The 13,973-nt window shown below is 42.2% G+C and overlaps 1 protein-coding gene across 28 annotated transcripts in view; it reads left to right on the top strand.

Annotated features, from left to right (window-relative positions):
• Window positions 1-13,973, top strand: part of DLG2 (discs large MAGUK scaffold protein 2) — a 1,618,243-nt gene that overhangs the window by 1,536,083 nt on the left and 68,187 nt on the right. The gene's annotated exons all lie outside the window — the stretch shown is intronic.

Genomic DNA, 13,973 nt, shown 5'->3' on the forward strand with positions numbered 1-13,973 from the left:
TCTTCTAATTTCATTATATATAAAAAATGATTAAGTTTGGCTACATATGAAAAGCCCAAAATAACAGTGACGTAAACAAGAAGTTGTTTTCTATCTGTGTACATACAAAGCATTATGGTAAGCATTTCAGGGCTAAGTAATGCCTATTAAGTAATGATACCGTATACCACTACTGCTTATACTTTATGTGTCAGACTGTAATCTTATGGAGATAACTAGATGCAGGAAAATATAAGAAGTTTCATCCTTTAGCTACATGGCAGTGCACTTGGCTAAAACTTGAGATTCTAGTAATTTGAGAGAGAAAGGTAAAGGGCCAAACATGGCTTCAGTGATCAGTGCTGGGCTAATAACTTAAATCTATCTCTACTTGACTTGCTCATAAGTGTAAATTCTCATTTCCAGCCATGCTTGACTTGTCCACTAGCAGACCATATCCAAAACAAAGTTCATTCATTCGATTTATGGGTAAAGGAATGAATGGCCACTACGGCCTTCAGGTCTGCCCATACACATAACAGGAATAGCAAAATTATGAGAGTATGGCTCTTGACATACAGAATAACACTCAACCTCTGCATCAGGGCTTTCAAATTCCTCCCCACACTGTCCTTCATCTGCTTTTCCAGCCTCATTTCCCACCACACACCCAAGCAAGTTCAGTAATCTCCAGGGGTTCTGAACAATGCATAATTCTCTAAACCCAAAAAATTCTTTTATAACTCGATGCTTTTATTTATTCTGCTTCTTTGTCCTCTAATGCTCTTTATTTTCATCTTTTTTGGCCAAGTCATGTGCATTCCTCAAGGCTTACCGTAAATGCCACCTTTTGCAGTCTGGTAATTGGAATTAATGTTAACCTTTCTTCATTTTACTCAGTAGCATGTCATACCTCATTCTTTTATGCACCCTTTACATTGTGCCTGGTCATGTAATTATTTATGCACATGACTATTTCCCACACTAGACTACAATCTAGACTAGAATCCTGTTGCTGGAGTGGGTCAGGTTTTACACACACACACACACACACACACACACACACACACAGCATTCAGCACTTGCTTTTCGCATGCAGTAGGTGGTTAACTCAATGAATGTTGACCGGAAAGTAAGTGCTTTGATTAAACAGTCACCTCCTGAGCACTAAGGATGCCCTGCAAAGGCAGACATACTGCGGAGTCCAGATACCAGAGGCAGACGAATCTGGGGTTAATTCCTAACTCTGTAACTCACCTGCTAGGTGACTATGGTCAAATGACTTAGTATCTATGAACCCCATTTTTTTTAATTTGTAAAACGGGGAGGTTGAACAACAATTTCATAGGCTCTCATTATTCACTGCCAACATGTGTAAAGTGCCTACTCTAGGGGCCAACCAATGGCAGGTGCCCATAACTGTTGGCTTCCTTCCTCATTTCCTCCCCTCTCGAATGCCGTACTATCAGGTAATAGATGAACTAAGATATCTTTACCTGAGAAAAAATACACAACTGGTATTTCCATGTCATATGTTTAGAAAGTCTGACAAAAGACAACTAAAATTTTTTTTTAATTTTTTTAACTTCTAACGGTCTTAGAAAAACAATATTACTGGAGGGCCTTAGCTGGGTGGTCAGTTGGTTGGAGCGCCATCCCGAACACTAAAAGGCTGCAGGTTCAGTTTCTGGCCAGGACACATACCTAGACTGTGGGTTAGATCCCCAGGTGGGCGCATATGGGAGGCAACCCATATGCCTCTCAATCTCTCTCTCTCCCCCTCCTCTCTTTCTCTCTCTCTCTCAAATCAATGAAAACATCTTGGGTGAGGATCGAAAAACAACAACAATATTACTGGAGAGCTTCTGGTCAAGATGGTGGCACTGGTAAACATGGTGCTCGCACCCTCCCTCAACCACTTTAAAATTACAACTAAACTACAGAACAACCATCATTCAAAGCCACCTGAAATCTAGCCAAACACAAGTCTCAAAAGGATATAAAGAAGCCACACTGAGACTGGTCTTTTCCAACTTCTTGGCCCATATACGGCTTCCACAAAATGTGTTACATTGAATGACACCTGGGACTAAGCCTGCAACAGCAACTCCCGCAAAAGACAGTTCATTACACTTACAATTCTGTAAGACAGAACTGAATGGTCAAATCACTTCCACACAGGCCTTATGCTTGCGACCAGAGTGAAATGAAACACCTGTAAGGATTCTGGAGGCCTGCCAGAGAGGAGCTGAGCTTCAGTTCAAACATCATCTCCTATGGCTTCCTTCAGTTCACTGCAAAGGATCATTTGACTGGAGCTTTACTTTACCTGAGTTTCAGGAAATAGTGAAGGAAAATAAGATTTTCTCAGACAAAAATCTGGAGAAAATAGCCTACTTCAAAACAAATGTATACCTGAAGAAAATAACTTTATTGGAAGCAACTTAGGTGTCCATTATTAGGCAAATGGATAAAGATGTGTATGCATAAATACAATGGAATATTATGCAGCAATGAAAAAGAATGAACTCTTGACATTTGCCAACCCATGGATGGACCTAGAAGGTATTATGCTAAGTAAAATAAGTCAGACAGAGAAAGACAAATAATGTATGATTTCATTTATATGTGGAATCTAAAACAGACTCATAGAAAGAAAGACCAAAAAAGCATGGTTGGCAGAGGGAAAGGAGTTGGGAGGTGATAAGGAAAAATGTTCATGGGAATATAGTCAATAATATTGTAATAACTATGCACAGTGACAGAAGGTTACTAGACTTAGTTTAGGCTTATTGTGGTGATCACTTTGTAAAATATGTAAATGTTGAAACACTATATTATATATCTGAAACCAATATAACTAATATAATATGGCATACTAACTGTACTTTTTTAAAAAAAAAAAAACAAGCAAAGGGCAAATACTTTTAAAACTTACCAAAAGAAGAAGAAAATTTTTCTCAATATTCTGTTTTTTAACATTAAGTGATTAATATTCTATGCATTTATCTGTGCCTATAGACAAACCAGTCAACTATACAGATGGATAAATTACACCTGGTTTAATTGTACCAAGAGAGAGAGATGAATAGATAGATAAATTTATAAAATTTGGTCATATTTTATGTGGAACTTTAAAATTGTTTTTAATTCATCAAAGGAAAATAAACATAAAAGGGATCTCTTGAATTTTAGGGGAAAAAAAGAAAACAATATTTAAAGCCACCAAAAGAGTTATTTATTAAATGCATCAGATTTTGAAAACAAAAAAACTTGAGAGAAGAGAGACAGAGAAAGAGAGCAAAGAGACACAATAAATCCCAGTGAAACTTTGGACTAAGAAAGGGATACATACCACTAGAGCCAATTTAGAGAAATCATAAACTTTTTAACTTTACTCTGAAATTGCAAAAGCCCACATCCCTGTGGATAATCAAAACAAATTACTTCACTCTGATGCATATTTCTTTCCCTATTTCATAGATTCTATATCCTTCCCCCATTTGATATTAGTAACTTCATCTTCCCCAACTGATTAAATAAAATTGAAAACAACCCCTTGTGGATTGGTTTTTTTCTTCCTGCCAGAATTGATGTAAATCTGTTCTAGGCAATGAGCCTCTTCTTTGCCAAACAGTCTACCTTGATTAACTTCACAACAAGTTGGTTCCCTTAGGATGCTCACCCATCTGTAAAACCGGAGAAGTTCTGCTCCCCCCCTACTCCAAATTACCATTCTGCAGGGCATTTCTTCAAAACCCAATACCTGCTTTCTTTTGGCCAATTCTGTGGGAATCAAGCATTCATCTGACCTAAGTATTCTACCTGTTATGCCTAAAACTCAATGCTGAAATACGTATGAGCAACATAAACCTGTTTTCAGGTTTCATTTATCATTTCTAAACTTAGACTCAAGACAAGGAGCACAGCATTAAAATGTACGGCCATGATGCAAAGCCTAGAGGATTACTATTTCCGTGAAACTTGTATCAAATATAGCCGCTAAAATCAGAGGTGATAGAGGTTCCTAAAGACAGATGATATTCCAGCTTCACAAGTTATCGCCCAGAGCTTGGGTTCCAAAACCTTTCCTTTTCTCTGTGGTTTAACCCCTGGAATTGTCCGGAGAAGCTTGGGATCTTGCAGAGCTCAAGAGCTGGCCAGTCCTATAGAAGTGGGCCGCTGCAGGAGACTGTCACCCTCATTATTCAGAGTGGGCAGCCCGTGGTTCCTCAACAGGTTGTGCTGCTTCTACTGTTGTACTTTACAGACGAGGCACCAAAGAGATGAAGTAATGTTCCCAAGGTCACACAGCTTGGGTTCTGAATTCAGTTCCATTCCATTTAGCTTCTTGTGAGCTCCTTCTCCTCTGTGCTCAGGGCAAGAGACAGAGAGAAATGAGACTCCTAACCGTCAGGAACTGAGCAGTTTAGAAAAACAGACTCACAGGCAACTCAACTAAAATGTAGCCTGCAAAGTGTAAGAAGACGACTATGTGCAAGGTGGCAACCTGGCACAGAGAAGGGAATGGCTAGCCTGGCATGGAGAAGCTCAGGAAGGGTTCCCAGAGACAGTCATGAGTTCCAAAGAATGGATTGAAATTTGCAGAATGATTTTATGCTGATTTCTTTATATTTGGTCAATGCCTTGACTTTTTGAACAATGTTAAGAAAACTTCTTGCCTGAAAAATTCCATCTGCGCTGTGCGCTATTTGAGGTAGAGTGTCTGAGAGAAGGAAAGGTGTTCCATGGCCCAGCTCGTGTGCAGGCTTCCAAGGAGAGGTAGGAACAGGGAGAGGCTGAGGGAAGAAAGCTGAGTCCTCAGGATGTGAGATTACTATTATTACAAAGTTGGTTCCCTTTAGGAAAATGCCTGAAGGGTACACCTGCTCAGTTGGGAGGGGTGGGTGGGTGTGCTGTCACCTGTCAACTATCAGCTCCTTTCTGAGCACCTGATGGGGGTTCCTGCTCTGTGACCTCATAGCACCTCCTTCTAATTCCTGTGATAGCCACACATCACATTCAATTTTACTGTGTAGGGCCTTTGCCCTGGCTGTTCCCTCCTCCTAGAACACTTTCCTCACCTCCCTCAAGCCTTGCCTCGATGTCTCTTTCTCAGTGAGTCCTGCTTTGACTGCCCCACTTAAAAATGTAACCTTCACCACCACCACACCTCTACCCCATCTTAAAATCCTGACCCTCCTCTTACTCTGCTCTATTTTAAACTTTTTCCATAGCAATGATCAACACCTAACCTATTATACTATTTACTTATCAACTATGTTTATTATTTGTTGCTCATTTCCACTCCCTAGAATATAAGCTCCAAGAAGGCAGGAAATTTTATCTATTTTCATTCACTGATAGGCCCCAAGCTCCTAGAATTGTCACTGATACATACTCCATAACTATTTGCTGAATGAATAAATGAATTAGTGAGTAGCTGAATGAATATACTTCTTACTTATACTTGCACACCACCACTAAGGATTTGGGGTAGTTGTGTGACATGTTCTTGGATGTGTCTCTCCCCTTTTACATATGATCATGAAAGAAGTGAACTTTCTCCAGCACCTCTTCTGAGCCGTGTTCCATGCAAGGTGATGCCCCTTACCAGTCAGTAATACTAACAGAAAGTGCTGTGGCTTTGTTTATGCTTCAGTAACTAGAAAACAGCGATGGGATTCATGGAGGAAATTTAGCTTTGACTGCATTGACACACATTGAGCACCTGCTGGGTTCTAACAGCTCTTGTATATGTAATTCTCACAAGCAGTCTATTGGACAGACATTCCTGCCCCTCATTCTGCACCTTTGGAGACCCAGGTACAGAAATGAAAATCACATTCAATGGTGGAGCCACTGTTTGAACCCAGGACTATCTGATGTCCCCATCCCATGATCTTTACATGAGTCTTCTACATATACATTGAAAGGCTTCGATGATAATTGTGTATCAGCAACAATGAAATTCCATGTCAGTATGGTTCCTTTTCTCCGCTGCGAGCTTACTAATTTGTGGCAGTAAGACCCTAAAGAGTGAATAGCAGAGCTTGATCTATATTTTTAGCTCAGATCAGAAATAAAAGGCTGCAATCGGGGCCCTGTCAGCCTTTCTGAACTATTCTTGATTAATATACCTGATTGCGTGATCAGCAAGGCTGGGACATAAGTGCTTTTATAACTGTCCTAAAACCTGGGCCATTCATCTTGGCCATGTTCCCCTTTCCCATGTTTCATTTTCTGAGGCTCCAGCTGATGGCATTTGTGGGAGAAGACAGTGATTGTAAGATGATTGATCTTTTCAGCCTCAGCCAACCCTGAAACCTGAATCATTATTCACCATGGTCTGAGGAGCCCTGCCTGGGCAGGTTCAGATGTGCCTCTGCCTCCCTCGGACGGGGGCCTGTCCGTCGGCACTGCAGTGGGAACCAACCTGACAGATTGCTAGGACACCCTGAGAGGAAGGCAGACAGCAGTAGGCCCGTCCCTGGGGACTCAGATGATGAGTTGTCTGAAATAATCAACACGCAGGCCTCCAGACTTGCAAAGTCAGCTCTCACCATGTCCCTTGGGGAATCGGGAGCACTGGAGACAAGGGAGAGACTGAGAGAGAGAGAGTTGTTACCACTGATAGCGATGTTTCTTCCCCAATTATAATCAAAATACTGCAGCTGCAAAAAGGCCCAGGCCATGAGGACCTCTGGTTGGTGCCCAATTAGTTCCATCTTCTGTCATGACTGTGACTGCCTGATTCCTCGGATGCAACAGAAATTGACATTTTCTCATCACCCTCCTAACATAGAAGGAAACAGTCTGGAATGATGAGAAGAGTGTCTTTAAAGAGCACAAGCCTGCTTTATAAGGTTATTGGTGATTAAATGACATAACCTATGGGATACCACAGTCTATGGCACATAGTGCATTTACCCTTCTATAAAATGGGAGCAATGCCTGCATTATAAGGGGCATCTTTTGAATCACAGATAATAAACACCCAGAACAGCGCCTGACATGGAAGGTCTACTGTTTGCTCAGTAGTCACTCAGTAAACAACGGCATGTTGGCCAAAGGCCTCTTAGCAGGGATTCAGAGAGGCTAATATGCTCAGATCCCCTAAGACTGATTTGCTTGTGGCTTTAGGCACCCTTTTCATTGGGAACAACTTATTATTGAAATAAATGGGGCAATAAGTGGCCTCGCTAGATCTTAATGAGCCTGGACATGATGACTGGTCCACAGGGGTGTGGATGTTATGGTTTCTTGAGGAGATCTGAGTGTGTTCTGACTTGGGAGACTGGACTGACTGACTGTTGCACATATGTTCACCTTTCCTGACAAAGTCAGGAAAGCCTGTGACAGATGTCACTAGGCTTTCTTCACCTATTGTTTCCCACTGCCCAGGCCCTTACAGGAAAGAAAATAAACTGTTGAACTCCAAGGATTGCCCTATGACAAGTACAGGTGACAGACTGAATAACAGAAAATAACTTTTATTGGGCACTTGCTATGTGGTAAACTCTGGGAACGGGAGGAATATGAACCTTTCCCAGCCTCCATGCTTGTACCAACTAGAATTTGCAAATGTCAAAAATCACAGTACAGGTTGATATAAGAGCATATGAGAGGAACAGTTAACTGCCAGCAAGGACATGGGGGGCGGAGGAGGAGGAGTTCCGGGCCTGATGGAGGAGACGACAGAGAGTGATTTTCACAATCCAAACACAATCCTATGAGGCACATGTTAGTATCAGCTACATGGCAAGTTACCTCATTTCCCCAGAGTGTCTTACAGGACAAAGTCATAGACTAGCATGACAGCTGAGACACACCTTAGAGAATGTTTTTGGCCTGTTAATTATATAGAAGCTGAAGCACAGAGAGGTTAAGTAATCTATTCAGGATCACACAGCACAATTATGTTGACACCAGAACCAGAACCCTGCCCTCCTAACTCCACCCAAGCTTCTTCCTACTTCCAGGTTGCCTTCTTCGATTTTGAAACAATTACTTACCAAATTTGTGAGTGGGTAAATGAGTGCTTTTAAGAAGAGAAAACTATTAAAAACTGATCATTTATAAAGTAAAAGTAACTAAAGTTCAGATCTCTTGTTCCCAGTCCTACATTGCCCTGGCAGGAAAATGTTTTGAGAAAATTTACTATATCTGCATTTTTATAACATATTTAAAAGATACCATATTACTACATTCTCCCTCCAATACTTGTAGAAATAACTTTTCACTCATCTCTAGAGTATGAAAGGAATGAAGTAAGAAAAACTGGTTGGCAGTTCTTGTGCTAAATGGTTTTTTTCTATGTCACCTCATTGAATCCTTGCAAATATACTGAGATTTAGGAAGATTAAGCTTATTTTATACATAAACTAAGGCTCAGATCAGTCCACTCATTTTTCCCAATGAGGCTCAGGAAGAGGTGGACTCATGTGAATGTGTCCCTTTATTCCAACCTCTGTGCATTTTGAACTACCCTGTGCCACTTACCTTAACAATGGAACATACCCAACCAAGCCAGGCACAGTGGGAGGGAGCAGAGAGAAGACTTGGTCAAGCTGCTTTTGTTCTTTCTCCTGCTGCATGGAGAGGTGAGAACCAGGTCTACTCTCATCAAGCAGAGGCCTCAACTAAAAGAGACAGGAAATTGAGTTGAAGCACTCTGCTTCTTGGACCTTAAAGTTGTCATGGAAACCGAGGCTTCTCCAGCCCAAACAAGTTCACAGCACAGGAGGCAGTAATTTGCTGGTTCATTTGTTCCTTTGTAAATGCATTTGCAAAAGCTGGACCTGGGAGCTTCTGACCTTCAGTGGCTTCTGACCCAATAGAGTAGATGGGACACATTCCCAGTCTTGAATGGGCTTCCGAGAGAGGAGCCAGCAGACTACTTTGCCACTTAAGAAAAGAAAAGGGCTGCTTCTTTTGTGCGTCGGTTTCCTTATCAGAAAATAGGGACAATACCATTTATCTCATAGTTTTTTTGTGTGAGAATTGGATGAAGTATAAATGTAAGAAATTAAAGCCTTAAGTTTTTTATCTGCAAAGTAGAAATAATCATACCTATATCTCAAGCTATTTACAGCGATTCCATAAGAAGAAGTCATGTAAAGAAAAGGTACTTTGCACATGCCCTGGCCAAGGGTAGGTACTCAGTCGGTTGTTACTGTTCTTGGCTAGTTTTTATTCCCAAGAACCTTTGAGAGGATCATCAAACTGGTGGCCTTTGCCATCTACCTGTCCTTTATTAAATCACTTTGCTTCTTGCCCTCCGGGATTAGTTTCCTCTTACTGCTATAACCAATTACCTTCTCCCGTCTCCAAGCCCAGCAGTGGCAGTCTAGTCCTCATGTTGCATCTCTCTGACCTATTCTTCTGCCTTCTTTTCCAAGGCTAAGGACTCCATTGACCCCACCTAGATAATCCTAAAACATCTCCCCATCTCAAGACCCTTAACCCTAAACACATCTGCAAACCCCTTCTGCCATGTAAAGTAACATAGTCACGGGTTCTGGGGAATAAGGTGTGGACAGCTTTGGCAGGAAGGGCTGGGGGATTATTCTTCCTACCATATCCTGGGCAACCAGGAGACACATCAAGTAATTTTTCCTGTTCTTTTTGGGGGCACTGTTCCTGTGAGTTCTCTCCACCCTTGCCATTCCACTATACTAGTCTCAAAGTGATTCAACCAAAATCCATCCTATGACTAACGTGGAGGGAAAAAGCATACTATTATGATCCATGATTATTAAATGTTACTGCTGTCTAAGCCCAACAGAGAGTGTGGGTGTTTGCGGTTGGAGAGGGCTGCTTGCAAAAACACATGGGTTGGTGTAGCAGGAAGTTCACAAGCCACTTGATAGCTCTGTGACTCTGGATATGTTGCTTAGATTACCCAAGCCTGTATTTTCTCACCTGTAATACAAGGCTGATGTATGTGCTGTGGGGCAGTTGTGAGAACTGAATGTGCATTTAATAAATGACTCATGCCTCTCTCTTGTACTCTAGTCCATGGTGTCCTTATAAATGGGATCATCAAATCACAAAATCCATGAATATGTGGTCTAAGTACAACATTCCTAATTGAGAATTCCAAGCTGGGCTTTGGATTCAGACACATCTATCTATATTTAAATCTTGGTTCTGCCACATACTAGCTTCTTTTCATTTCAGCTCTTTGAGTCTCATTTCCTTTATGAGGTCAAAAATGCTTACACGGCAGGATTGCTATCAGAAATAATAAAGTGAAATTATTTCCGTGTTGCGTGCATCATCCCATTGTTATATGTTTATAACAATCTTTTTAAATTTTATTTTATTTTTTTCATCACCATTTATCCCCTCTATGACCTCTTTATCACAGTCTTTTGAGTTAATGTCATCATTACCTGCATTTCATAGAAAAAGGAGTGGTCATCTACAGTTAAGAGGCCATCTAAGAGGCTAAGTAACATAACTCCTGAAATTCACAAACAGGAATGGCAGAATTGGGACTTAAAACCCAGGTCTCTTCTCTCTCCAAAGGTTGGCACGTAATGCATATGCTGTCTTCCTACCCAGTAAAGTGAGTGAGACAATGAATATAGAGACTTGAATACAGAGTCTTTAGCACATTGTGGGCACTTAATAAGCAGAGTTTCAATCAGGTACCCAAGTACCTCACAGCCATGATCCCCAGCCTTCAGAATGAGCAGTTTTACTCTTCCCTTACTAGACTCCCCTGGTTGGCCAGGGGCCACCGCACTTTGAAATGCAGGAGGGGCAGGAGGGATGGGAGAGCCAATGCATTATTCTAATTCCACTTGTCTAATGGACTTGTTAAAAGCACCCTGGGTGGGAAGTGTGAGTCTTAATGGCATTTTATAAAAGTTGTTGTGATGAATTAGCACATAAAGCAAATTAAAAACAGCTTATCGCTTTTTAAATTAAGTGATGAGGCATTGGAGCATTTTTCCCCAGATGTGAAGATCCATTAATATCCAAAGGAGCCAGAGACTGCTGAAATGTATCAGCTGCTTGTTTTTAGGGACCTGACAAGTCTGAATCGGTGTAATTCTAGTGGAGAAGGTTGTCCAAGATAAATAGCACTCATGGAAGGAGTGTGTCACCGATCCCCTCCCCCGAGGACTCCAATTGCTGAAGGCCAGAGTGGGAAACCTCCCCTCAGAGATTCTTGGGAATAGAATGGAGCTCAGTAAATGAGTGTTTGACTCGGTGGGCACCTCTGGAAACAGTCGCTACTCCCCTCCCTTTACACATGGGGACACTGAGGCTTTCGATAAGTAGGGCTTCTGAAGGTCATCTGAAACATTTCCACAGACCTGTTCTGAGGATCCACCTAGTGCCCAGTGCTATACTGGGTCCTGAGGATAGAGGGGGTTTTAGATGTCTGTACAGAGTCCACAAGACAGCTGTATGAAGTGGCCCAGTTGGGACCCAGACCCCCTGATTCAAAGCCTCGTACATTTTTCAGAATAACAATTATAATAGTAATAATAGCTAACATTTATTGAGCACTCATTGGTGCCAAGTTGGTGTGGCAATACTTTACATATATTATTTCATTTAATCCTCAGCTGCTGTTATTACTATGCCAGTTTTATGGTTAATAAAATTTGAAGCCCAGAGAGGTTAAGTAACTTGTTCAAGGTCACACAGTTCAAAAAGTTGCAAACCCAGACAGTCTGAAGCTAGGGCCTGCCTTCTCAGCCACCATCTGTCAGCTTTCCTGATGGCTTTCCTACCTCTGCTCATTACATTTTATATCCAGAAGGCACCTGGAGCCAAACCAGAGCTTCAAGGATTTCTAAGATAAGAAATGCTGGGACAAGAGCTGAAAGGCAGGGGAACTCCAGGGATTTGGAGGGGAAGAGGTGATCTCTGAAGCAAAGACTGAAGGATCATGATGCTGCTAAGTTGAGAGCATGGCTGGAGAGTGACAGGCTGGGAAATTGAGCCTGATGATGAAATGTCCAAGAATGTGGATTTTGAGACCCTTCCTTATCTGTAAAACAAATACGAATGTTTACCTTTCGGGTTGCTGTAATGTCAAGTAAGACAATGAATACAAAGTGTCAGGCCCCTAACATGGGCATTAGTACTGGTGGCCATCATGGTTATCATCCTTGCCACCTGTGACCACCTTTACCACCTCCAAGATTGAGAGGGGACAAGGTAAAAAGCATGGAGCTGCGACTCGGGATCAGGAGACCCAAGCTCCAGCCCCAGGTCCTGCCCCTAAGCCATGTATCCTGGGGTAGTGAGTGGGCCTCGCCAGATTCATCCCTTATCTATAGAAAGGGAACAGTGCTGTGTATGTCATACCTTCTTTGTAGGACTGGATCGAGTCACAAATGAGGTAGTATATCGAAATATACTTTACAATCCATAGAGTGAGTGCTGGGGTCCCCAAGACAGCTCCCAGGTCAATGGTTCACTAGGAGGGCTTACAGGCCTCAGCCCCATCGTACTCATGACTCTGGTTTATTGCAGCAAAAAGATTCAAAGCAAAATCAGCACAGGAAGGGTCAAAGTACAGAGGAAACTGGGTGCTAGTTTCCAAGAGTCCCCTCCCAGTGGAGTCACCCAGGACATGCCCAGTTCCTCCAGCAACAAATTGCAACAACAGGCATAAAATATTTTCTACCGGGAAAGTTCATTAGAGACTCAGGATCCAGGGTTTTTTTGGGGCGCAGATCACACAGACACCCTATGCCTGGCACATTTCCAGACTCCCAGAAGGAAAGCCAGTGTTCGGCACCATTGTTAGTTATACAGTTTAGGCACAGTGGGCCATTCTGCGTAGGAAACGGTGAGAAACTTCCCAGAACCTATGTTCCCAGAAGTCGGCCAAGGGCCACCCCTGCAAGCAGGGCTTTTTAAGGAGAGCAGCCTCAGGATTGCTATGTTAGCGACTTTTTGCACAGAGTAGCATTCGTAGAAAGGATTTTTATGAATATACACTCAAGGGAAAGGGGAAATAATAATATCAACAACAGTTCATATTTACTGATTGTCCCTATCCACATATTGCCTTACGTAACATTTCATCCATGCAATTCCTCAAAGGAGGTACTGTTACCACCACTCTGGAGTCTATGAGAGGTTGGGTAGCTTGCCTGGGTAACCAGCTATATGACTCGTAGGAAGTCATAGGACAGGGATATTGCCCCACCAGTGTGGCTGCTCAGTCTATACTATTAACCCCTGTATTCCACTCTGCTACGCTGCACCTACCTGGGGCTGGGAGCTTTGTATGTGTTATTTTATTAATGTTGACAACAGGTCCATGTGAATATAGTTATTGGACTATTTTGTATTAAATAACCCGTGGCTCAGGAATATTAATTTATGTCACATCACTCCACCCGAGAAGTGACAGTGTCCGGAGTGGGTGTCTGCCCTCTCCCAGCCCTCTTTCCCTGGCAGGGGCTTTGTTGAAACTTCGGGTGGGGAACATGCAAATGATCAAGGTGGAAATGGGTCATTTTGGGGGTTGGGACCTAGAAACTTCCCCCCTATTCTTCATGTGGGGACAGAGTTAGTGGAAGAAGGGGTTGTGTTGCAAGGAATTCAACTTTTCCTACAGTATTTTGGAGCTTTAGATGCTGTCTTCAGCTCTTTTTGGTTGCCATGACAGCAGACATGGCATTTATTTCATGAGAGAAAAATAAGAAAGGAAAAGACACACACTTGGTCCTCAGTGATATTAGAAAGGTCTGTTTCCCATATCTAACTAATTCTTCCTGCACAGTGGTTACATTTTAGGGAAATTCTTAGATTGGAATCACAAGGGAATACACAAGGAGATGGCAGAATCTGCTTTTCCAGAGAAATTGTATGTTGTGCGTGTGGTGGTTTGTGAGAGTGGGGGATACAGGAGAAGGGAGACAATACAGGACTTGAGACAAATTGTCGTCTTCTGAAAGCACCAGCTGGTTACTAAGGTCCTGGTCATCATTTTAATTCTGTCTCCAACTCCCTCA

Source organism: Miniopterus schreibersii (assembly GCF_964146895.1).
Source record: "Miniopterus schreibersii genome assembly, chromosome: 12".
In the NCBI taxonomy this organism is placed as follows: Eukaryota; Metazoa; Chordata; class Mammalia; order Chiroptera; family Miniopteridae; genus Miniopterus; species Miniopterus schreibersii.